Source organism: Pezoporus flaviventris, unplaced genomic scaffold (assembly GCF_033815535.1).
Source record: "Pezoporus flaviventris isolate CSIRO_AGI_PZ_B2104156 unplaced genomic scaffold, CSIRO_AGI_Pfla_v1 ptg000007l, whole genome shotgun sequence".
Lineage (NCBI taxonomy): Eukaryota > Metazoa > Chordata > Aves > Psittaciformes > Psittacidae > Pezoporus > Pezoporus flaviventris.
In genome coordinates, this window is record NW_026892555.1 from 82,543,258 (window position 1) to 82,566,947 (window position 23,690).

Here is a 23,690-nt window from a genome sequence, read left to right on the forward strand (position 1 = left end):
TTCAATTTTGACTGAAGAAGTGGGTGCTTTTATCCATAAAGGTCTTACATAAAACTTCACAATATATTATTAGCCTCCCCAGCTCTCTGCTGCATATGCTTTCTTGTCTTCTCTTATATTGCAGAGATAAAGATTTTGTACAAGGGGACTGAGATTTTAAAATGCCAACTACAGCAGAACAGAAATTGAGGAAAGAAAAGGCAGGGCACCATAAAGAAAGCAGCCACTTGAGCCCAATAAATTATGACCATAACTATAGCCAGTATCATTTAAGTACTTTTTGGTTTCTGATCATAAAGCAATAATTTGTCACAGTGTTGACAACTGACAGCCTCTGTGTCCCCAGCTTATAGCTTGGCCATTTGTTACCCAGTTATCCACAGTGAATTTAATAAAATGCAATAAACAATCATGCTCATCAAGAGCACAGATAGACTCAAACTTAACCCAGCATAAAAGACTACCAACCAGGCAGACCAAGGTAATGAGAACAATTGATGTGGAGTTATATCAAGTTTCCATTTAAGAAGACAGTGTCATCAACAAAAACTGTAGCATCTAAAATGAGACACAGTGGAAATCTACCCTACTTTTTGTGATACTGTATTATTGTTTGAGGTCATTTAGAATTCTCTTTTTTAGCTCAAATGTTAGTGAAATATTTGTTGGCTAGTTTGTGTCAGTTTGAGGGAACTCATTAAATGGAATCACTTTTTCAATCACGTTTCTTTGCAGAAGAAAGAAATTATATGAAAAGATTTTGTTATATAAGTGTTCAGGGCAAGTGGGTTAGGTCTTTCAGGACTTGGGGTTCATTTATTTATTTATTTATTTGTGTAAATACAAGGAATAAAAAAGGAATTCATTGGGCAATCTCTAATTTATTTCTTAATTACTTGTCTATCAGTCTCTCTCCAATTACTTATCTGTCCAGGCATAGTTTCTCTCTTTGTCCAATTTCTGTAACAAAATGATATTTTCTTTCAACTCTTTCTTTTATAAAATTGGTAGAAAGAATTCTTGGCAGCAGTCAGTAACAGCAATTAAAAATTTATAATCTGCTTATAATTACAAATTTTGCCATGAAGGTAGCAATTAACAAAGGGATTTTTAAATTCATCTTGTACACTACATAGTGTTAATATTCCTTCAGAAGGAAATAATGGGATTCTTTGTTTCTTAGAAGTACAATCCATTAGAAAATTTGTATTTTTCAAATCCATTTATACAATGACGTTTTGAGGTACAAGAGAATTCATTCTAAAACACTTATTAATTTTAAATATTTCTTAATTTCCCTAAGTAAATGCTTTCTTGTTTGTTTTTGTTTTGTTTTGTTTTTTTTTTCATCAGAACAAGAATCATGGTCAATAGCTATGTTTGATTTAATTTGGGGTTTGTTTTTCCTCCAGCTTGAGCACAGCAGTGATATTGGAAACTGATAAATGACACAAACTATTTTAAAATAAAAATCTTCTCTTACAAAAGTATGAAAAAATATTTTGTCAATTACATTTGTGTTGCAGTACAAGTGTAACAAGAAGTTTTCAATCATGTTAATTTATTTTTAGAAAGATGGGCAAGACACTAATAAACATTTATACTGATAAGACTGGGATTTCTGTTGAAATTGGGGGTGGGGAGGAGGGGTGTGTACCTTTTTTTTTTTTTCCATACTCCATTGCAAATTTCAGTCCATCTTTAAACTGACTGCAGACCTAAGGAGAATAACAGCTTTTTCAAAGTTTGGAGCTACAATAAAATCTATAGTAAATTTGCACCAGAATTTATCAGTACCCAAGAAAGATCTGTTAAAGGAGACTGTGCTAGATTTTATTTCCAAAACTTAGCTTGTTGTATATTTTAAATAATAAAAACAAATAAGCTCATCAACTTAACAATGTGAAACTCAATAAGGAAATTTAATATTGTATTTTAGTTTCATACTATAGATATAATTCTTGATTTAATAGCATAAAAATAAATTGAAAACTTGAAATTTCATTCAGGGTGATAAGTTGTGCTTGTGGAAGCATGTGGGTAGTGTATATGAGAGAGAATATATTTGGCACATCATCTGTGCCTTCTTCTGTCATTGAACATGCAGGAGTGTGTTATCCAAAGCTGCTTTCTGATGAACTGCTTTCAGAGTTTTGAAAGATTCTCAAAGAAGCTATTTGAAGAAACTGATTTCAGTTTTATCATCAAACATACAAAAAATCCATCTCAGGTGATTAAATTTACATATTTATGCTGTTGATGAAATTTTACATTACTTCACACCTCATGGTAATTTGTTACGGAGAGTTGCAGTGCTTTCTCAGGCAGGTTTCTTTCCACGCTTGCCTTAGCAATTGGTGAAATCCATCTAAGCTGTATCTCACGTTTTGTCCACAAATATGCTGTTGAAACTTAGTATCAGCAAACTGCAATAAAAAGGCTGAAATGAAGTACAAGGTCCTATATACTGTGATATGCAGAAAGTAAGGCAGTGATCTCATTCCTCTAAGAACTTTGAATCTATCAAAATCTTTAAGCAAGTATAAACTAATGCTTCTTTGTTCTTCATCCATCATGACCAACTCTTTCATTTGCAGTAGACTCACAAAATGTTTTTCTTATCTCCTGTTGTTGTCCTAGATTATGTCATATACAAGGTGATGATCTTTGCATACCAGTAATATAATAGGAATACTTCGTCTTTATTTCAGCATTCACAGGACTGGTTTCCAACCTTAGAAACAACAACTGAACAGGTTATTAGGTTGCCCAATGGTTTTTCATTTTAAGCCTGCAAGATAATTTTCACTCCTAATAAACTAGTGCACATGAATTACTTCAGTGTTAGGAAAGGTATCAGTACACACATGGTAACATGAAATCACTCTGCTGCTCATCCAGAGAGCTTCATCATGCCACAGAACAAAAAAGAGAAGGAGATGAGGTTCATTGCCTTTATTCCAACAGTTATTTTTTTTCCTTGAGTCATTTGGATTTGGCCTACATTCAGCATGAAGTGGTTTGAAAAGCTGTGGAGTCTTCAAACAGTTAATACAAAATCCTTTAGGAACAAATCCATGAATTTTTTTAAGTCAGTGATAGTTTTTCAAGTTGACTTCATAGATGCTATATCAAATAGCTATAAGTTGTGATTTGTCTGTTTTCTTACTAGAAATTAAAAATGTGAGTAAACAATTGGCCTCATGAAATTTTACATTTTTCTTTTTGCTTTAGTAAGTCTAGAATCTCATCCACTGCAAAACTAAAACTATTATGAATTTTTTACCATTATGAAATCAAAATTCACCAGCTTTCTGTGGCCTAAAGTTAACGTGATCTAAGACAGAGGCAAAGAAATTCATCATTGTGTATTTTTAAATATTGACACATTTCTAAATGTGATGAGATGTTTCAGACAAAAACTCATGGACAATCACAGTCAGCAGATAGGAAGCCACATGAATAAAGTTGCAGGAAGAACAGACTTCCCCTGAAGCCTGATGTGCCCGCAGAACCACTTTGCTGCTCTACAGACTGAAGAAGAGAGACCTGTGACATCAGGAGAGGTGCTGGAGCTGAGTACGGCAACCCAATCTGCTTCCCGTATAAGAACCAGCAAAACTACAAAATGATGACAGATGATAGTAGGGTTATAGTAGTAGGCAACTCTCTTCTGAGAGGTATAGAGGCCAGCCTGACATGCTCTCTAGAGAGGTGTGCTTCTTACCAGCAGCTCATATCAGGGATGTCACCAAGATACTACCAAGCATTGTACTCTCCACTGACTGCTGTTTTTTCATGTGTGCACCAGCAATATAGCCGGAAGCAGTTTGAGGAGTATCAAGAGGTGATCCTTGGAGGTGATCCTGTCCCTCTACTCTGCTCTTGTGAGACCTCACCTGGAGTATTGTGTGCAGTTCTGGTGTCCTCAACACAAAAAGGACATGGAACTGTTGGAACAAGTCCAGAGGAGGGCCATGAGGATGATGAGGGGACTGGAGCACCTCCTGTATGAAGAAGGCTGAGGAAGTTGGAGCTGTTCAGCCTGGAGAAGAGAAGGCTGCGTGGAGACCTCATAGCAGCCTTGCAGTATCTGAAGGGGGCCTATAGGGATGCTGGAGAGGGACTCTTCATTATGGACTGTAGTGATAGGAGAAGGGGTAACGGGTTAAAACTTAAACAGGGGAAGTTTAGATTGGCTATAAGAAGGAAATTCTTTACTGTGAGGGTGGTGAGGCACTGGAATGAGTTGCCCAGGGAGGTTGTGAATGCTCCATCCCTGGCAGTGTTCAAGACCAGGTTGGACGAGGCCTTGGGTGATATGATTTAGTGAGAGGTGTCCCTGCCCACAGCAGGGGGGTTGGAACTAGATGATCTTAAGGTCCTTTCCAACCCAAACTATTCTGTGATTCTAAGAAGAATTACAGAGCCTCAGGGGTGGCAGTTAGGGTAGTTTTTTCATCAGTCCTCCTGGACAAAGGCAAGTGGTTTGAAAGGGCCAGTGGTATCTGGTGAATAAAAAAAATGTTTACAGGACTGATGCCACATCCAGGGGTTTGCCTTATTAGACCATGGTACTTGCTTTGGAAGCCTAGTCTACTGAGAGCTGATGGGATCTATCTGTCAGAGAAGAAGAGCATCTTCAGTCATAGGCTTGCCAAGCTAGTGAAGAGGGCTTTAAACTGAAATTGTCAGGTGAGGGGAACCTCCATCCATTCCACTCCTACCAGTTTAATGCCAGTGCTAGCAATAGATGTCCGGAGCCTGAAGAGGGATTGCTAGCACTGGGTTACAGAATTGGTGGATAAAGACTGAAGTCATCTAACTGGACTTGGCCTCCTCTGCTCTGCTTATGCAAGACTCCATCTGGAGTACTTCATCCAGCTCTGGGGCCCCCAACATAAGAATGTAATCATTCAAAATAGACAGGTACACCGAAGCTTATTAACAATAGGAAGCTTATTAGCAATGCAACCCATTAATCAGGTTTCATGATTAATAGATAAATAAAGGTCAATTTACAAATAGCTTATGTAACCACTAAGGCCTTTTGCTTTAGCAGGAAAAATTATTTAATCAACAACACTTAGCCTCAAGGATTAAACTCTGTTCTAGCAGAATGTGACCATCTTGATTGTTCAAGAAAAGTTCATACCAAATGAGGAGATTAGAGATAGTTTTCTGGTGTTTCTTTAACTTGTTTAAAAAATTAATTCTATAGTTTGTGTTTACCTGCTAGAAGAGTAATTCAATGCAGCCAAAATGACAACGGAGCAGTATCTCAGACCTGCAAAGAAAATAAACATTACCAATTAACTAGTCAACTAGTCAGTCATTTTATACATATGCCATTCACTTTAGCAATCATTCAAAATAGCTTTCAGTATCTTGTGGGGGTTTTCCCCCCAGTGCCTCTGTGTGTGGCAAGGTTCCATATGCTGCACATAAGGACTGTTCATTTATTTTTTATATACACTGTCTCCTTCAGTCGCTTGGTCTTAGGATGTAACACTGTCCTTGGTTCAGCAGTAGCAGTCATTTTTCTCCTTCTTGGTAGCTGGTGCAGTGCTGTGTTTTGACTTTCGGCCTGGGAACAGAACTGATAGCAATGTTTTGGTCTGGCCAAGGACTTTGTGAGCCTCATGCTCTTCCAGAGAAGAGGGGAAGCCGGGAGGAAGCAGAGACAGGACACCTGACCCAAACTGACCAAAGAGGTATTCCATACCACAGCACGTCATGCCCAGGATGTAACTGAGAGTTACCTGGGAGGGCTGGGAGACTGCAGGGTTGGAGGAGGTATTGATCGGTGCTTGGTCGGGCTTGGGGGGGCAAGTTACTGGTTGGCTGGTGCTGAGGTGATGTATTCTCTTCCCTTGTTATTCCCTTTATTATTATTATTATTGGTGGTAGCAGTAGTGATTTGTGTTATACCTTAGTTACTAAACTGTTCTTATCTCAACCCATGCGAGTTGCATTCTTTTCGGTTCTCTTCTCCATCCCTCCAGGAGTAGGGGAAAGGAAAGAAAGAGGGAGAAAAGGGGGGGAATGAGGGAACAAGCTGTGGTTGGGTTTAAACCACAACAAACACCATGTAGAACATCATTGATATCCAATGCCAAAATCGAAGTGGAGATAATGAAAAGTAGTTTCCCTAATTTTTCTTCTGCCTTTCTACAGGTTTGAATGTTACAACAAAGGTTTGGTAACATCTTAATTTATCAGGAGTTAAATTTAAATGCATACCTTTTTTTTTTTTTATCATCTCAGAAGCCTCTTCTGATTTCATTCTTAACTGAAGCACAAAACAAAGGATGTTAAAGAGTTGCCTACAGATGGTCAGCACAGGAAAATCCTTCCTTCCATTGCATGGCTGTTGGGAAATCTTCATTGTACTGAGCCTTGCCTTTCAAGAACTCAATCTTCATAAAAAATATTTCATTGTATAAGGAGGTAGTCTTCTGAAATGGGAAATAATTTTATTTTATTTTAAGCAAATATATTGCTTACTCTTATATTAGGTGGAGTGGGTTTCATGCATTTACAGACTAGCACATCTGCCATGTTCCACCAGGAAAAACAGTAAGGTTTCAGGCTGCTCACTCTACTATAGTAATTAAGGTTCTCCTTTTCATACTAATTTCAGGTTTTTAAATCTATGATATAGAAGTTGACAGAGACAACAAAGAAACTGCTTGGTCTTCCATCCATAAGGAAGAAAAAAGAAAAAAAAAAAGGAAAAACAAAAAAAAAAGAAGAAAAAGAAGAAAAGACAATTTGTCACTTTTTTCATGAAACACTGCTTTTTACTCATTGATGGCCTCTAAACATGAAAGATCTTGTTGATGTCCCAATTAAATGTAGAAGATCAAAGAAGCACTGATATATAACCGGCTGTCTATCTAGAGATCAACTGAAAATTATAGCAAAATGTCCTGCAAGTTGCTAGAATGTAGAGTCTTTTTTTTTCTCTTTTTTTTTTTTTAAGCGAAACAAGACTGAAACTGCAGTTGATCTTTGCTGACTGTTTGACTGTTTCCTGTTATCAGACAGTTAGGTAGGCATCAGATGGAGCATTTAGTGACATAAGGCAGAAAGACCAAGAATGCAAAGTTTAAAAAGTATTTGTGACAGAAATATCAAATGATTGTCTCCACAACAATATACTAGGTACTGTATGTAGTGTGAAAACCTTTATTCAGAAGTGAAAAAAAATAATTTTCATATTTTCAGTTTGAAAGTAGAAATATTTTAATTTCCTTTCCTTTTCCTCCTATCTTTTCCCTTTAACCTCATACTGTTCAATTTTCCTAGTACAAAAGGCTGAGAAAAGAGATGAGGAAAGGAAAACTGGAGAAATGGTGGAGGTGATAATTGCTCTTTTTAACAACACTGCCTACCCAAATGAAAGTTGATTGGATTATTATACTTTTGCTAAAAAAATGTGGGGGTTTGCTAAGACTTGCCAATACAAAAACTTCTGCTGATTTTTTTTTTTAACTTTCTTCTTCTTTGATTATTCACATAAAAACAGGTTATCAGTAAAGATGTAAAGATAATAATTTTGTCGATTTATTCCTTGCATGATTCTTTCACAAAGTGCAGTCACAACTTTTAAAATTTAAGTCCTAGCATCATTCACCTTTCCTCATTGTCGTGGTTTAAACCCAGTCAGGTAACTTGTTCACTCACTCCCAGTGAGTGGTGCCGAGCTGACAACAATCGAGGTCAGTGTCCGTCTCCCCCCCCCCCCCCCCCGCACCGGGGCTCTCCCCTTCCCTGCTCCCGGAGGAACGGGGAGGAGGATCGAGAGAGTGCAACTCCTACGGGTTGAGACAAGAACAGTCCAGCAACAAATCACCACCGCTACTATCATCTAAAACAATGATAAGGGAAAATAACAAGAGAAGAGAATACGATACCACCGGCCAAGAAACGAGTCCCACCCGGAAGCCCCTGTCCTTCCGGGTAACTCCCAGTTACCCCCCACCCCGGGCATGACGTGCTGTGGTATGGAATACCTCCCCGGCTAGCCCGGGTCAGGCACCCCGTCTCTGCTTCCTCACAGCTTCCCCTCCTCCCTGGCAGAGCATGAGCCTCACAGAGTCCTTGGTCAGGGTAAACATCACTTAGCAACAACCGAAAACATCGGCTTCACCAACACTGTTCTCAAACTAGAAGTCAAAACACAGCACTGCACCAGTTAACACAAAGGAAAAAACATGACTGCTACTGCTGAACCCAGGACACTCATAAAGGTGTGGAGATACATGTCTGACTGGTATTCAAAGCATTCTGATAGATATTTTACAGGCCTAGAATTCAGTTTCTGATACTTGGTGGGGCTGTTCAGCCTGGAGAAGAGAAGGCTGCATGGAGAACTCATAGCAGCCTTCCAGTATCTGAAGGGGGCCTACAAGGATGCTGGAGAGGGACTCTTCACTAGGGACTGTAGTGATAGGACAAGGGGTAACAGGTTAAAACTTAAACAGGGGAAGTTTAGATTGGATATAAGGAATAAGTTCTTTACTGTGAAGGTGGTGAGGCACTGGAATGGGCTGCCCAAGGAAGTTGTGAATGCTCCATCCCTGGCAGTGTTCAAGGCCAGGTTGGACAGAGCCTTGGGTGACATGGTTTAGTTGTGAGGTGTCCCTGCCCATGGCAGAGGGGTTGGAACAAGATGATCTTAAGGTCCTTTCCAACCCAAACTATTCTATGATTTTTTTATGGAAGTCTGGATATTTGTTAAGCTCTAGGCCTTCAGTTTCATATATCTTCATAGCTTTGGTGATATGCAATTCTTCTTTTAGACTTCTGCTAAAATAAGCTCAATTCATTCATAGCACTAATGCAATATTTAGCTGTAACTTTGCCTATGGGATGAACATATTATTCAGACTGTGTTCTTTACACTCGTCAAATGGACAATGTGTGAGTTTGAAAGGCTCTTTGGTGCCAAAGCTACTCTACTATCCCCCTTGTGTAAGCTGCTTTGAGATTTCTAGATGAAAAGTGCTATAAAAGTTCTAAATGGTATTGCTGTTTTTATTTATTCTATAATAAGCTATAGTGAACTGCATATTACTTTGTTTACATTTATTCTTGGAAAGGGTAATGTATAGATAACTAATGTTTGAAAATGTAGGCATTTGGTACATTTGCTCTATGCCCTACCATCCATTTCCATTATTAAAGGCAAGGGAGAGTTTTACATGGGCAGAAGAAGAATGAAGATGGCAAATTAATTTCACTATTGTATATATTGAACCAGGGATGCTTCTCAGTTCACTTTCTAGTTTTCATACTTATCCAGCTGTAACTGTCTGCTATTTTTTTGCACTACCTTTGTGTCAGTCAGTAATGGTCCACATCACTGGGCTGTGAGAAACTTAATAGTTTCATATACTTTATTACACTGAGCTGTCTCTATAAACATCTCAAATCTAAAATTACAAATAATTGCTTCTCATTAGCGATGGTGTATAAACAGTTTATTGGTTCACCAATACTGAATCTGTATAAAGAATGGTTCATCTGTTTACAGGACCAGAGGAAATAACCCACATAGTAATAAACACGCCCTGGACTCTGAAAAGCAAGATGCATAAAAAACAAAAACAAAAATCAAACATGAAGAGATATACTGTAATTTCTTGCTTTTGAGCAAGAATTAACTGAGAGGTTTAGCTGAAACATTGTAGAATTAAACCCAAAGATATATAGCGATAGATTTCAGGAAGAAATGTTATTTATTGTTTTCATCTCCTCTGTCTTTTTCTAGTTTGTCTTTCATGGTCACATTTATCTCTAGTTTTAAATTCAATAACAAATCTTTCAAGGATAATTGTAGAAAATGTTAATGTCTTCTGCAAAATTAGTCTTCACCTTCAATATGGCTTCTAGCCACTAAAATAGAACTAATTGTAATATTAATTGCTGCAGTGCTAGCACCTTGGTAGATAATTGCAGTTATGTATGATATGTGATCCCAGGTTCCACAAATTACCTGTAGTCATTGCCAAGCATAACATAAGTTACATATGGGAGTGGTAGTTGAAGCTCAACATTTTCAACAAATAATGTGTGTTGCAAGTTGTTTCTCGTAAGGGAATCTAAAATATTAGGCACATACAGAAAGCTGTCAGAAATTCTGATTTTAAGGGCTTGAAATTCAGGCAGATACCATATGAAAATGAATCAGAAAGTAACAAAACAATTTCCTCAAGGTAGGCTTTATGCTGGTTTTGACTGGGGTAGTGTTAATTTTCTTCATAGCAGCTGATATGGGGCTATATTTGTGCTCAAAACAGTGTTCATGTTTCTGTCATTGCTGAGCAGTGCTTAACACAGAGTCAAGGCCTTTTCTGCTTCTCGAACCACCCTAAGAGTGAGTAGGCTGGAGGGCACAAGAAGTGGGGACGGGACACAGCTGAAACAGGTGACCCCAACTGACCATATGACATCAAGCTCAGCATATAAAGCTGCAGGAAGAAGAAAGGGGTGGGAGTATTTGGAGTGATGGTATTTGTCTTACCAAGAAGCTGTTATATATGGTGGAGCTTTGCTTTCCTGGAGATGGCTGAACACCTGTCTGCTGATGGGAAGTGGTGAATGAATTCCTTGTTTTGTTTTGCTTGTGTGTGCAGGTTTTGCTTTATGTACTAAACTGTCTTTATCTGAACCCACAAGTTTTTTCACTTTAAACCTTCTTGTTCTTTTCCCCCATCCCACTGGGGAGAATGTGACCATGTGGCTGATGGTGCTTAGTTCCCATCTGTATTTAAACCATGACAGTCTTCTGAATTGAGAAGGAAGCATCTAAGTTATATGATTTTCAAAACTTCAGAGCCTCAGGAGGCTTCCCAGAAGGCAAAAGAAATAAGCTCTTTCAGTTCACAGGTTTCAGCTTTGCTTTCTTTGATGACTAAAAAACAATATTATGGGTTCCTTGCTGATTGCAGGCAGAATTATTCAAGTGCCATTTTAAAACGCCTTTTATAATAGGACTATGAAAATTTTCCATACATGAAGTGTTCAAAATATCTGCAGTAAGTGCCTGAAATTATTTCATCTAGTACAATGCCATTTTAACTACTTTTTTAAATTTAGAAAAATATATGCAATTAAAGTGCAATTACAGAAAAATAAAAGTGCCAGTGCAATTAAAATACATAAAATGTATAAATCTGTCCACAACTCCTTCTGATTTGTCTGCTTCCACACTCTGAAGATTTTTTTCCTACATATATTTTTCTCACGTATATTTTAGATTAGCTGGTGGAAAACATTTCCTGTATATCAGAATAATTTAATATCTTTCCCAAAATAGTTAAATTAATGTTTATTTTAAAACCAAATTAAATGTAACATCTAGAAAAGCTGTATTACTAGATCAGAATGTGGAAATAGCAGCCCTGGTACCTAATGTTCAATTAAAGCAAGAGCAAAGTCACTCAGCATTACTTTCAGTAGAAAGAAAAGGCACTCAAAATTCCATCTCCATATAACTGAATAGGGTTGATGAGTTTACTTTACCAAAAAGGGCAAACAGGGCTGAGAAAGGTAGAATTGGACAAATTAATATTGTAGAGGAAAACTAAAATAGGCATGTCCCTTCACCTTCCCTTGCAATACTAGACATTCAGGGAAATTGAAATGCAGCTACTTTATGACTGATAAAAGGAAGTGCATTCTCACATAAGTAGTTTTGGGAAGTCATTGCCCGAAGGTATTGCTCAGGCCAAGAACTTATCAGGATTGAAAACAGGATTTAACATTTACACTGATAACAAGAATCTACAAATGTATAATAGTAAGGATTAAGTGTTTGACTCTGCACCAGTTGAATTGAATGGGTTTTCTGTGACTTCATCAGTAAGATCCAGACTAGGAGGACAGAATTTTAGAAAAGATAGAAAAGCCTCTTGCTTCAGAGTGTAACAAAGACTTCAACAATCACAGATTAGGAAAATATTTTTGTGATAAGAAAACCCATAACTTGATGATGGAGATTCCTCCTCTCTCTTGTATTCGTTTGGGGATGAATTAAATTTTGTCTGTTTTCCTTTAGAGGTAAGCCTAAAAGCTCTATCAAAATCCTCATCAATAAAATGTAGCAGTCAGTCATAAGCATAATGGAGCCAGCTCAGCTGATATTTAAGTATAGTTAAGAAAAAAAGTATAAGTATAGTGAAAAAAAAAAAAAAAAAAGAAAGTGGGTTTTTTTACTGTATTCTTATGAGAGCAATTTTACACCAACTTACATCCAACGGAGAGTAATCAATTTCTACAAGGAACTTCCCTTTATCTTTCAGGCAACTTACTATGTACTGCATGTACTTCTGCAGTTGCTCATTTTCTGATTGAATAGCAGAATTAATACTGCATGTTGGGATGAAACCTGAACAGATGACCAGAGCATTTTTCAAAGCTACCCTCAGCAATCACATCTTTCGTTTCATTGGAGAGTCAACTAATATTGGTATGCCAATAATTAGATATGCTAATATGGAATTAACTTCAGAAAACTTGAAATTGTTTTGGCTTTGTTTCAACTACAAAATATTGTTCTAGATGTTATTTCCAAGTCTCTTCAAATCTAACCTATAAAAACAAAATCATTAAAACATCATCTTAAATAAAAATAAATTGGTTATTACTCTTTATGATGTCATGGGTTTTGACAGTCTGGAGGTTCCATTAGTTCATAATGGTCACATCCTATACATGCACACACATCTAGGTATCTACTCTTTACACTTTTACTTGAATTCAGTTACAAAGGACCATGACTGCATTATTCAGAATAAAAAAAACACAGTCTAAAATGAGAATAAGTTATATAGAACAGAAGTTTTGAATTAAAAAGAACTTAGTCCTTAAACGTGCTTATTACTGCAGAAATGTGAAATTTGCCTAGGAATGTTGATAGTTGAATAATTAAGTGAATTTTAAAGAAACTTCAAAACTGGAAAAAAAAAAGTATATTTGGTACAGTTGGGAGGTGGTGTTTCATATATAAAGGTAAAATTTTGCTCATTGTTAGCAAGGCAGGTGACTATTACTCTTTAATTAATCAGAAACACTTATGTCTAATATCATAAACTCTCCTGTTTCTTTACAGAAATGGTATAATAAGTTATCATTCAAGGTAGAAAGTAATTGCTAGTGCTACTTTGAACTTTGTGATTGGAACCTAACACTGCAGAATATTGTTCCTGAATACACAGGAAGGAGAAAGTTGCTATTAAATAATAATTTTATTACTGTTACTGATGGTTGTGACCACACACTCCTTGAAATTTATTCATCTCAGACAAATTCACATAAAAACTTTTGGAAAAAATAGCATCATTTTTAATAATACCTGGGTAGACATGGTCAAGCAGACTTCATCTGGAATGCATTCCAGATGTTAAAGGTAGCACTGGGAGTTTTCTTGTTTCACACCAGAATTTGAGATAACATTGATATACAGTGAAGAAATTTAGATATCATTGTAATGTGAGCAATACTGCACAAATAGTATTACAAATAGTAATACAAACAGCGTGGCATGTGTATTCCACTTCAGAATAGAATCATTAACTTGTCCTAAGAAACAAGTTATTTAGTTAAAGAAACTGCATCTTTCACCTTATTATTTTTGGTGAGATGAGGGGCAAGTGTAGAGGTGGACTATAGAAGCAAAACCAACTGCAATTGCAGTTTCTCTACTTTTTTCCACTTTGGAATTATTTATGTGCAATGATCATCAACATTTTTTCTCAAGGCAGCTTCTCCTGGCAATAGAAAGGTTCACATATTTTTCCCTTGAACTTTAGATGAGACCTTTATTATAGATTAATCTAATTTAAGTTTCAGGCTCTCATTAAAATACCAGAGAATTGACTGGGACTTTCAGACAGAATCAGTTTCTTTCTTCATCTGTTTTTAAATAGATGCAAACCTTCATATTAGAAAAATTAAAGCTTGCTTTTATTTTCTTTGTTTTTAAGAAAATTTGCTTGTTATCATGGCATATGTGAGCAAAAAAATACAAAAAAACCAACCAACCAAACAACAAAACACCAAAAAAACAAACCCCCCCCAAAAAGAGGAAATGTTAAAGTATTTGGGTGCCCCGTTCCTGGGAGTGTTCAAGGTCAGGTTAGATGAAGCTTTGAGCAAGCTGGTCTAGTGGAAGATGTCCTTGCCCATGCCAGAGGGATTGGAACTGCATGATTTTTAAGATTCCTTCCAATACAAACCATTCTATGATTTCATGATTCTATGATTCTGTGATATGTGTTGGACTCTATCAGTTCAGCTTGCCTAGAGTAGAAAGAATCATAGCTATTAATGAACAGAGGGGAGATCTTTGAAGACTTACACATTCACAATGAAAACTGCAGAAAGGACTGTCCTGGGTTCAGCAGTAGCAGTCATGTTTCTCCTTCTTGGTAGCTGGTGCAGTGCTGTGTTTTGATTTCAGCTCGGGAACAGAGCTGATAACAAGGATGTTTTGGTTTGGCCAAGGACTTTGTGAGCCTCATGCTCTGCCAGGGAGGAGGGGAAGCTGGGAGGAAGCAGAGACAGGACACCTGACCCAAACTGACCAAAGAGCTATTCCATACCACAGCACGTCATGCCCAGGATGTAACTGGGAGTTAGCCGGAAGGGCTGGGAGACTGCAGGGTTGGAGGAGGTATCGGTCGGAGCTTGGTCAGGCTTGGGAGGCGAGTTATCGGTCAGCTGGTGCTGAGGTGTTGTATTCTCTTCCCTTGTTATTTCCTTTATCATTATTATCATTGGTGGTAGCAGTAGTGATTTGTGTTATACCTTAGTTACTAAACTGTTCTTATCTCAACCCGTGGGAGTTGCATTCTTTTCGATTCTCCTCTCCATCCCTCTGGGAGTAGGGGGAGGGAAAGAAGGGGGGGGGGGGTGAGTGAACGAGTTACCTGACTGGGTTTAAACCACGACAAGGACCATTGGGTATTACTTTGCAAAATGGAAAATATGAGGCAAAAAGATAATTCAATTTCCACAGGGATACTGCTACAGATAATGGAGGCAGCAAGGTAAGAAATGTTTCATAAAAGTTATGTGCTGCTTCTTTTTCTTTTTTTCACTTATAAACTCTGTTTTACACAAATTTTCTACAAATTTTTTTTTATAGAATTTTTCTTTTCACAACTACTCTGCTATATAGATACTCCCTTATTCTAAGGAAACATATTTATATTGGGGAGGTCAACAGTATAGTTCAGTATTATGGAGTGTTCACATTCATTAATATATTTCATTTTGACTGACAGACTACATGAGTCTGGTTGCTTTGAAGAAGAGAAAAATAATTATTTTAGCTGATATCTTTTAAATCTCAGTCCTGTTGATTGCTTATACCAATAAGCTATCAAATCTGTTTTATACACCTTTATTCTAAGTAGTATCTTAGTGTTTATCAAATGACATGAGGTGCAGGCATAGTACTTAACCTTATTGTACATTTCTAACCTTTGAACATTCTAATCTTTACTCAAGGGTTTGACTCATCTGTGTCTGTTTTTCTGCATGGCCTTTCTTATGTGGTTCCCAGTCCTTCTGTAAACTATTTTCGCAAGAAGAAAAAGGTCAGGAATTTTGAGACTGCCCAGCTTCTAGGCAGTCCCTGAAGTTTATGTAATTGAAAATAGATGAGACTTCAGGCTGCTCTGGATTTTACAGGAGGGCATTTACAAGTCTTGCATAACATGAGGTTAGAGAAGCAGACATATAACTTAAAGATTTCATTCTTTTTCACCTTTTTTCTTTTTGGCTGTGCTGAGCATAAATTGAGTGCATCTGAGGCTTAGGCTGACTGTAAATTGAAAGCACCCAGTCAGATTTATATTCACAATGTAGCAATAGAGAAGATCTTACTGAACTTTGGAGTTGAGATTTTCTAGATGTATTGTCAAATCTAGTAAAAAGGTTTATAGGACAGAATTCAATGTTGATCTTCACCCAAATGTCACTGTCTGTCGCAAAAGTTTGTAAGTAAATATTTACAGAAAAAAATATTAAATAGAGATTAAGGCCCATGGAATTCAAGCCTTTTTCTTGTTCTTTCTAGATAGAATTGATTTTAGTTTTGTTTTTATACCACTTATTCCACCAAAAGAGCCCTTAATCTGTCCTGAGTTCATCAGTAGCAGTCATTTTTCTCATTCTTAGTTGCTGGTGCAGTGCTGCGGTTTTGACTTTTGGCAGGGGAACAATGCTGATAACACCGATGGTTTTAGTTGTTGCTAAGCAATGTTTCCTCCAACCAAGGACTTTCTGAGTCTCATGCTCTGCAAGGGAGGAGGGGAAGCTGGGAGGAAGCACAGACCGGACACCTGACCCAAGCTAGCCAAAGAGGTATTCCATACCACAGCATGTCCTGCCCAGTATACAAACTGGGGGCAGTTACTCAGAAGGGCTAGATCATTGCTCAGGTCAGGTTGGGTATCAACCAGTGGGTGGTGAGCAGTTGTATTCTCACAACCCGTGGGAGTTACATTCTTTCAATTCTCCTCCCAATTCCTCTGGGAGTGGGGGGAGGAAGGGGTGTGTGGGAGAGTGAGCAAGCAGCTGCGTGGTTCTGAGTTACTGGCTGGGCTTAAACCATGACAGTCAGAAGGCAGAGTCTTTCCAGTGTTATGTTGTTTATGGGAAAATGCCATGGGAAAATGCCATGGGAAAGAAACATAAAAAGGGAGCCAGAACCTTTGGAGGACTGTCATTTTCTCATAAATCCTGCCCTGAGTGCAAGTGTAAAGCAGCATCATAGAAACAGCAGAGCTTTACATTCTCCATGTAGACTAAGGATTTTGACTGGAGGCACTTCCCAGAGATCTGATCCTTGTGCCTTCTCCTTCCTGTCGTGTTTTAAGCCCAGGATGTAAATCAGAACCACGCAGCTTTCTTCCCCATGGTGACGTCCATCTTGCCATTTTATTCCCAAAAATTGAATCTCCTGCGCAGGTCCCTTGACCTTACTCCATTTTATAGCAAAATGGGCTTTCAGCAGGATTTGTATTATTTTCCTCCTTTTCTCAAAGACTTCTTCCACTGTATCGCCCCACACAATAATGTCATCAATGTATTGCAGGTGTTCTGGAGCTTGCCCCTGTTCCAGTGCAGTCTGGATCAGTCCATGGCAAATGGTAGGGCTGTGCTTCCACTCCTGGAGCAGTCGGTTCCAAGTGTACTAGATGCCACTCAAAGTAAAAACAAACTGTGGCCTGCACACTGCTGCCAAAGGAATTGAGAAAAATGCATTGGCAATATCAATCGTGGCATACCAATTGGCTGCCTTTGACTCCAGTTCATACTAAAGTTCTAGCATGTCCAGTACAGCAGCACTCAATGGTGGTGTGACTTCATTCAGGCCACAATAGTCTGCTCTTAGTCTCCACTCTCCGTTAGACTTTTGCACCGTTTAGACATCTGTCACCCCATTGGACACCAGAGTTGATTTGGCTGATCTGGCTGGATAGGTGGGTGGTGAGTACATTGTTTCTTCATCTTGCTTCATCTTTCTTGCCTCCTTTTTCTTCTTGCGTACAGGGGCAACCAATATTGGTATGAATTGGTCCTCTAGTTTAGCTGCAATGATTATCACTGTGGTTTGAGTAGCAACTGTACTTGTCACTGGGGGAGGTGCAGCTGCTGTGCTTGGAGTTGGAATAGCTGCACTGTCTGTTCCTTTGCCCTCAGATCCACTGACATTCTTTTCCTTTTGAAGGTGCTGGGTAGTGTTGAACAAGGCCCTGTAAGCACAGGCCAAATCCCAGCATGTTGCCACGATTTGTCCGTCTCTGGTATGGCCAGAATGACCGCACACCTCATTTAAGTGTTTTACTAATTTTTCTGGTTTTTGCTCTTGTTCAATGGTGACATTCCAAAGCACTAGAGAGGTCCACTGACCTAGCTACTTGTCCATACTATCCCACACACCCTGCCACTCATGGCTGTCCAGCCCTGGGGAAAATCTCTTGGTCCTCCTGTATCGTCATGTAACCCTAGACAAGGCCCAAACCTGACTCTGCTTAACTCTCCAGATCAGATGAAATGGTCGTGGGCAAAACACACTCTGTATGCTTGCCAACATGGTGATCCCAATCACAACCAGCGGGCAGGTCTCAAGGGTACCCAAAGGCCATTCAAAACCTTCAGAACTCTCAAACAATACTGTAAACAGTCGGGTGGGGGGGGAACTGGGAGTGTAAACTAATGTCTCCTTCACAGGTTGACCACCCGAGAAGGAGAAAAAAGATGTGTAATTGCTAAGCATTTCTATTATATACCTCCCAAAGTACAGAGGTGGTGACCACACTGGGAACATAAGCCAGATCAGTTTCATGATCAATGATTCTCTTGTATTACAAGTCATTACCATAAAGTACAGTGAGACAAGAATCTTAGGCCAAGCCCCCCACTTGATAAACACTAACATAGCAAATACTGTGAGATCAGGAACAACAACTTTGAGAGTCAATAAATCAGCATTGTGAGGAGTGACTATTAATCCAAAACAATGAATGCTTATCACAAATACGATTAGACACACTCCAGTCAGATCTGTTGTTATCTCAACCCTTCATGCTCCACATTGGGCGCCAAACAGAACTGTTGTGGTTTGAGCCCAGGCTGGAAATCAGAACCTCACGCTCACTCCTCCTGCTTCCTACCCCCCCACCCCGGCTCCCAGAGGGGCGGGGAGGAGAATCGAAAGAATGTAACTCCCACGGGTTGAGATAAGAACAGCCCAGTAACACATATGTATAACACAAACCCTCTACTATTACCACCAATAATCATAATGATAAGGGAAATAACAAGGGAAGAGAATAAAATACCACCCGTCGATAAGCAGCCTGATCCAGCAGTGAGACAGCCCTTCCGAGTAACTCCCACTTTGCATCCTGGGAATGACATGCTGTGGTATGGAATACCTATTTGGCTAGTTTGGGTCAGGTGTCCTGTCTGTGCTTCCTCCCAGCTTCCCCTCCTCCCTGGCAGAGCATTAGACTCACAAATTCCTCGGCCAGACTAAATATTACTAAGCAGCAACTAAAAACATTGGTGTTATCAGCGCTGTTCCCAGGCCAAAAATCGAAACCACAGCACTGCACCAGCTACTAAGAAGGAGAAAAATTTACTGCTACTGCTGAACCCAGGACACCTTCCTAAAATAATAGTTTAGCTACATGCTTTGTGCATTTCAGTTTGTCCAGTATGTCAAATGTTACATTAAGGTAGTGGTCCACTCTCTGCAACTGCAAAAAATAAGGTCTTGTTCTCATTTATACCCAGGGCCATTTATCTGAAATATCATGTTGAATGTTGAGAACAAATTTCTATAGAGGCATATATATCTATTCATGGATATGTGTATGAATGCACCTTTATACACACATGAATATTTAAACTGTAAATATTTGCTTTGTATCTTAAATTAATCTTTTTATGATGTTACATACATTGGGAAAAAAAAAGTGATTTCTAACTATTTAAAGTGAAGACACCTTTAAGTTTCTTTTCTGATCCCTAAAAAAATGTATTTGCAACTTTCAATGAGCTTTAGTCTTCGCCCAAGTATCTGACAGTATTTCCAGCTGAATTTGTTCTTGTTATAAGATGGTGGACTTACATCTACACTGAAGGTAGGTGTCATGTATTGTTTATTTGATGTCTGTCCTGGGTTCAGCAGTAGCAGTCATGTTTCTCCTCCTTGGTAGCTGGTGCAGTGCAGTGTTTTGGCTTTCGGCTCGGGAACAGAGCTGATAGAGATGTTTTGGTTTGGCCAAGGACTTTGTGAGCCTCATGCTCTGCCAGGGAGGAGGGGAAGCTGGAAGGAAGCAGAGACAGGACACCTGACCCAAACTGACCAAAGAGCTATTCCATACCACAGCACGTCATGCCCGGGATGTAACTGGGAGTTAGCCGGAAGGGCTGAGAGACTGCAGGGTTGGAGGAGGTATCGGTCGGAGCTTGGTCGGGCTTGGGGGGCGAGTTATCGGTCAGCGGGTGGTGAGGTGTTGTATTCTCTTCCCTTGTTATTTCCTTTATCATTATTATCATTGGTGGTAGCAGCAGTGATTTGTGTTATACCTTAGTTACTAAACTGTTCTTATCTCAACCCGTGGGAGTTGCATTCTTTTGATTCTCCTCTCCGTCCCTCCGAGAGCAGGGGGAGGGCAAGAAAGGGGGGGAAGTGAGCGAACGAATTACCTGACTGGGTTTAAACCACGACAGTTCTTTTTTGGCGCCCAACGTGGGGCACGAAGGGTTGAGATAACGACAGATTTGACTAGATTAATAGTCATTCGTCACAATGACAATTTATTGGGTATCAGAGTTGTTCTTCTTGATCTCACAGCTTCAGACCGTTGTAACTTACGTAGAGCCGGTATTTGCTGTGATAGTGTTTATCAAGTGTGGGGCCTGGCCTAAGGTTCTTGTCTCACTGTGCTTTATGGCAATGGCTTGTAATACGGGTGGGCTCCAGCAGCAGGGCGGGACGGACGTGGCCGTGGACTTGTACCTGGCCGTCCGGCTGCTCTTCACCGTCCTGGCCCTCGCCCTACTCTCCATCTTCGTGAGGCTGCGGGGAGCCGAGGGGGAGCGGCCCCGGGAGCCGGCGGCTGCTGAAGCGGCCCGGGAGAGCGGCCCCGGGGACCAAGCGGCGGCAGGAGCGGGGCCGGAGGCCGCCAGGGGACGGCTGCCGGTGGAGGAGGCCGGGGCGGTCGAGGAGAGGAAGGAGGCGGCTGCCGAGCAGCGGGAGAAGGCGGCGGAGGAGCCGAGCCCCGCGGAAGAGCCGAGCCCCGCGGAAGAGCCCAGCCCCGCGGAGGAGCCCAGCCCCGCGGAGGAGCCGAGCCCCGCGGAGGAGCCGAGCCCCGCGACGGCCGAGAGCATTCCCCGGAAGCCGCCCGCCGAGCCCCAGGAGGATGCAGGAGACCAGGCAGCATTTCCCAGCAAGGCAGAGGAGGAAGAGCTGGACTCAGGAAAAGAGAAGCCGGTGGTGGGAGAGCCGGCAAGCACAGCAGCTACACCAGCCCCAGTGACAAGCACAGCAGCATCGTTTGAGAGTTCTGAAGGCTCTGAATGGCCTTTGGGTATCCTTGGGACCTGCCTGCTGATTGTGATGGGGATCAGCATGTTGGCACACACACAGACTGTGTGCTACCCACAACCATTTTGTCTGATCTCAAAAGTTAAGCAGAGTCAGGTTTGGGTCTTGTCTGGGGTTAGACAACAATATAGGGGGACCAAGAGATTTTCCCCAAGGCTGGAGAGTCATGAGTGGCAGGGTGTGTGGGACAGTATGGGCAAGTATCTAGTCCACTGGGCCCCTCCAGTGCTTTGGAAGCGTCGGAGATGGAAGGCAGCTGTATGGAGTCCCCAGCAACAAGCTGCAGAAACTGCTGAAGGGGATGGTGAATTATTTTGAGCCGGGTGGGCCCATGGGACTTCAAGCCATCAGGGCAGAGATGCAACATAGACATGGACTCAAGATCGAGGGGTGGACTTAGCAATGGACACTATTGCCCTAGTTATTCATGAGTGTGAACACTGCACACAGTCTCTCCTGCTCTAGAAGAGTGGTACAAGAGATGGAGACTGACATCATGGACCAGATGGACTCAGCAGCTTTATAGGGACTGGTCCATGCACTAAGATAAGAGTGATGGTATATTGAAAATGTGGGATCTGAGCATGACGTGAATGGTATGGAATAAGGGGTGGATAATGTCCTGGGTTCAGCAGTAGCAGTCATGTTTCTCCTCCTTGGTAGCTGGTGCAGTGCAGTGTTTTGGCTTTCGGCTCGGGAACAGAGCTGATAGAGATGTTTTGGTTTGGCCAAGGACTTTGTGAGCCTCATGCTCTGCCAGGGAGGAGGGGAAGCTGGAAGGAAGCAGAGACAGGACACCTGACCCAAACTGACCAAAGAGCTATTCCATACCACAGCACGTCATGCCCGGGATGTAACTGGGAGTTAGCCGGAAGGGCTGAGAGACTGCAGGGTTGGAGGAGGTATCGGTCGGAGCTTGGTCGGGCTTGGGGGGCGAGTTATCGGTCAGCGGGTGGTGAGGTGTTGTATTCTGTTCCCTTGTTATTTCCTTTATCATTATTATCATTGGTGGTAGCAGCAGTGATTTGTGTTATACCTTAGTTACTAAACTGTTCTTATCTCAACCCGTGGGAGTTGCATTCTTTTGATTCTCCTCTCCATCCCTCCGAGAGCAGGGGGAGGGCAAGAAAGGGGGGGAAGTGAGCGAACGAATTACCTGACTGGGTTTAAACCACGACAATGTCCCATAGATGGGACATTTGAAAATAAAAAATACACAGGCTTAACAAACCAGACATATTTTTTCCACTGAGAACTTTATCTTTGTCAGCGCAAACATGAATACAAAACATCAGAAGTGAAATACAAATATTTCTTTGCATTTGAGTTTCTGACTCAGTTATCAGGTTCTCAATTCAAATAACCATATTTCAAGTTTGTCTGAGAAACTTTTAATAGCCTACTGTCAGGGTCCAGCTGGAGAAAACTCCAGTGTCAGACCTGTTCTGTTTGTAATCCCAAGAGTAAAATTAAGATGCAAATGACATCAAGTGCTAGAATTGATCAGTTGGTTTATCGCAAAAAGACAATTATTATCAAAAAGCAAATTATTGTAAAACAAGGGACAGCAATAGGACAGATCAGAAAAAAGATAGAAAATGAAACAAGAGTTTGGGGTGCAGACATAAATAATCAACACTGTGGATCCAGTGGAGTCCCCAGAGTCCATAGTCGTCGTCCTCAGTGGTGGGAGTGCTCCAGGGTCCATAGTAGCTGGTGTTGGAGCAAAGCATCCCAAAAGATCCATAGCAGTCATTGGAGGTGGGTGTACCCATGGAGTTGTCCTTATGGAGGGTGTCTTCACAGAGGTGTTCTTCATGGCAATTACTTTTTCCCCCTTTTATTATGATTTGGGGGAGTACCTCTGTTCTTAATGTCACATATCACACATTCCTGGTGGACCAGTTTTTCTGGTTTTCCTTCAACTGCAATTCCTCACACCAATCCTCAAGATAATGGTCAGAAGAGTATTGTCTCGGCTCCTCACACCCATATCTCAGACAATGATTGGTGGAATCCCATTTCAGCTTCTCATACCAGTCTTTGAGACAATGGACAGTAGAGTCTGATTTCAGTTTAGTCTCTCACATCCAATTCCAGACCACTTCTTTGAGTTTTGTTTCTATTATTTGCTCCTTTGTAAGCAGTACATGGTAAATTCCTGAATATTAGCACATTGTTTTACTAAATTCACTCTTATATAAAATGTTGTATTATATATTATCTGTAGGATAGAAAGCATTTCCTTTTCCTGAACCTGAAAGCAAAGGGCATATTATTAGTTGGGGGTAGAAATTTTAACATGTCTTTCAATACTTCATATATATTCTACATTTTGTTTCCTGAAGCTTTATTTTCAATTGATTTTTAATCTGAAAATGCTTCATTATTTTGAACACTAGCAAGTATAGAGGGCTTCATAAAAGGCAACAATTGATAACAAATATTTTCTGCTCTCTGATTTCTGTTCTGCTTAAGTGTTATCTTATATTCTCTGCTTGCAATAACTCAATGTGTGAGGCATTTGATACTACTTTTAACTATGGGGCTA

The 23,690-nt window shown here is 40.2% G+C and overlaps 1 long non-coding RNA gene across 1 annotated transcript in view; it reads left to right on the top strand.

The window, feature by feature from the left end:
• LOC133267186 (uncharacterized) overlaps positions 1 to 4,240 on the top strand; it is a 78,491-nt gene extending 74,251 nt beyond the window's left edge. The window contains exon 3 of the long non-coding RNA XR_009742664.1: positions 3,918 to 4,240. This is a non-coding gene — a long non-coding RNA (uncharacterized LOC133267186). The remainder of the gene's footprint in view (positions 1 to 3,917) is intronic.
• Positions 4,241 to 23,690: the final 19,450 nt, after the last annotated feature.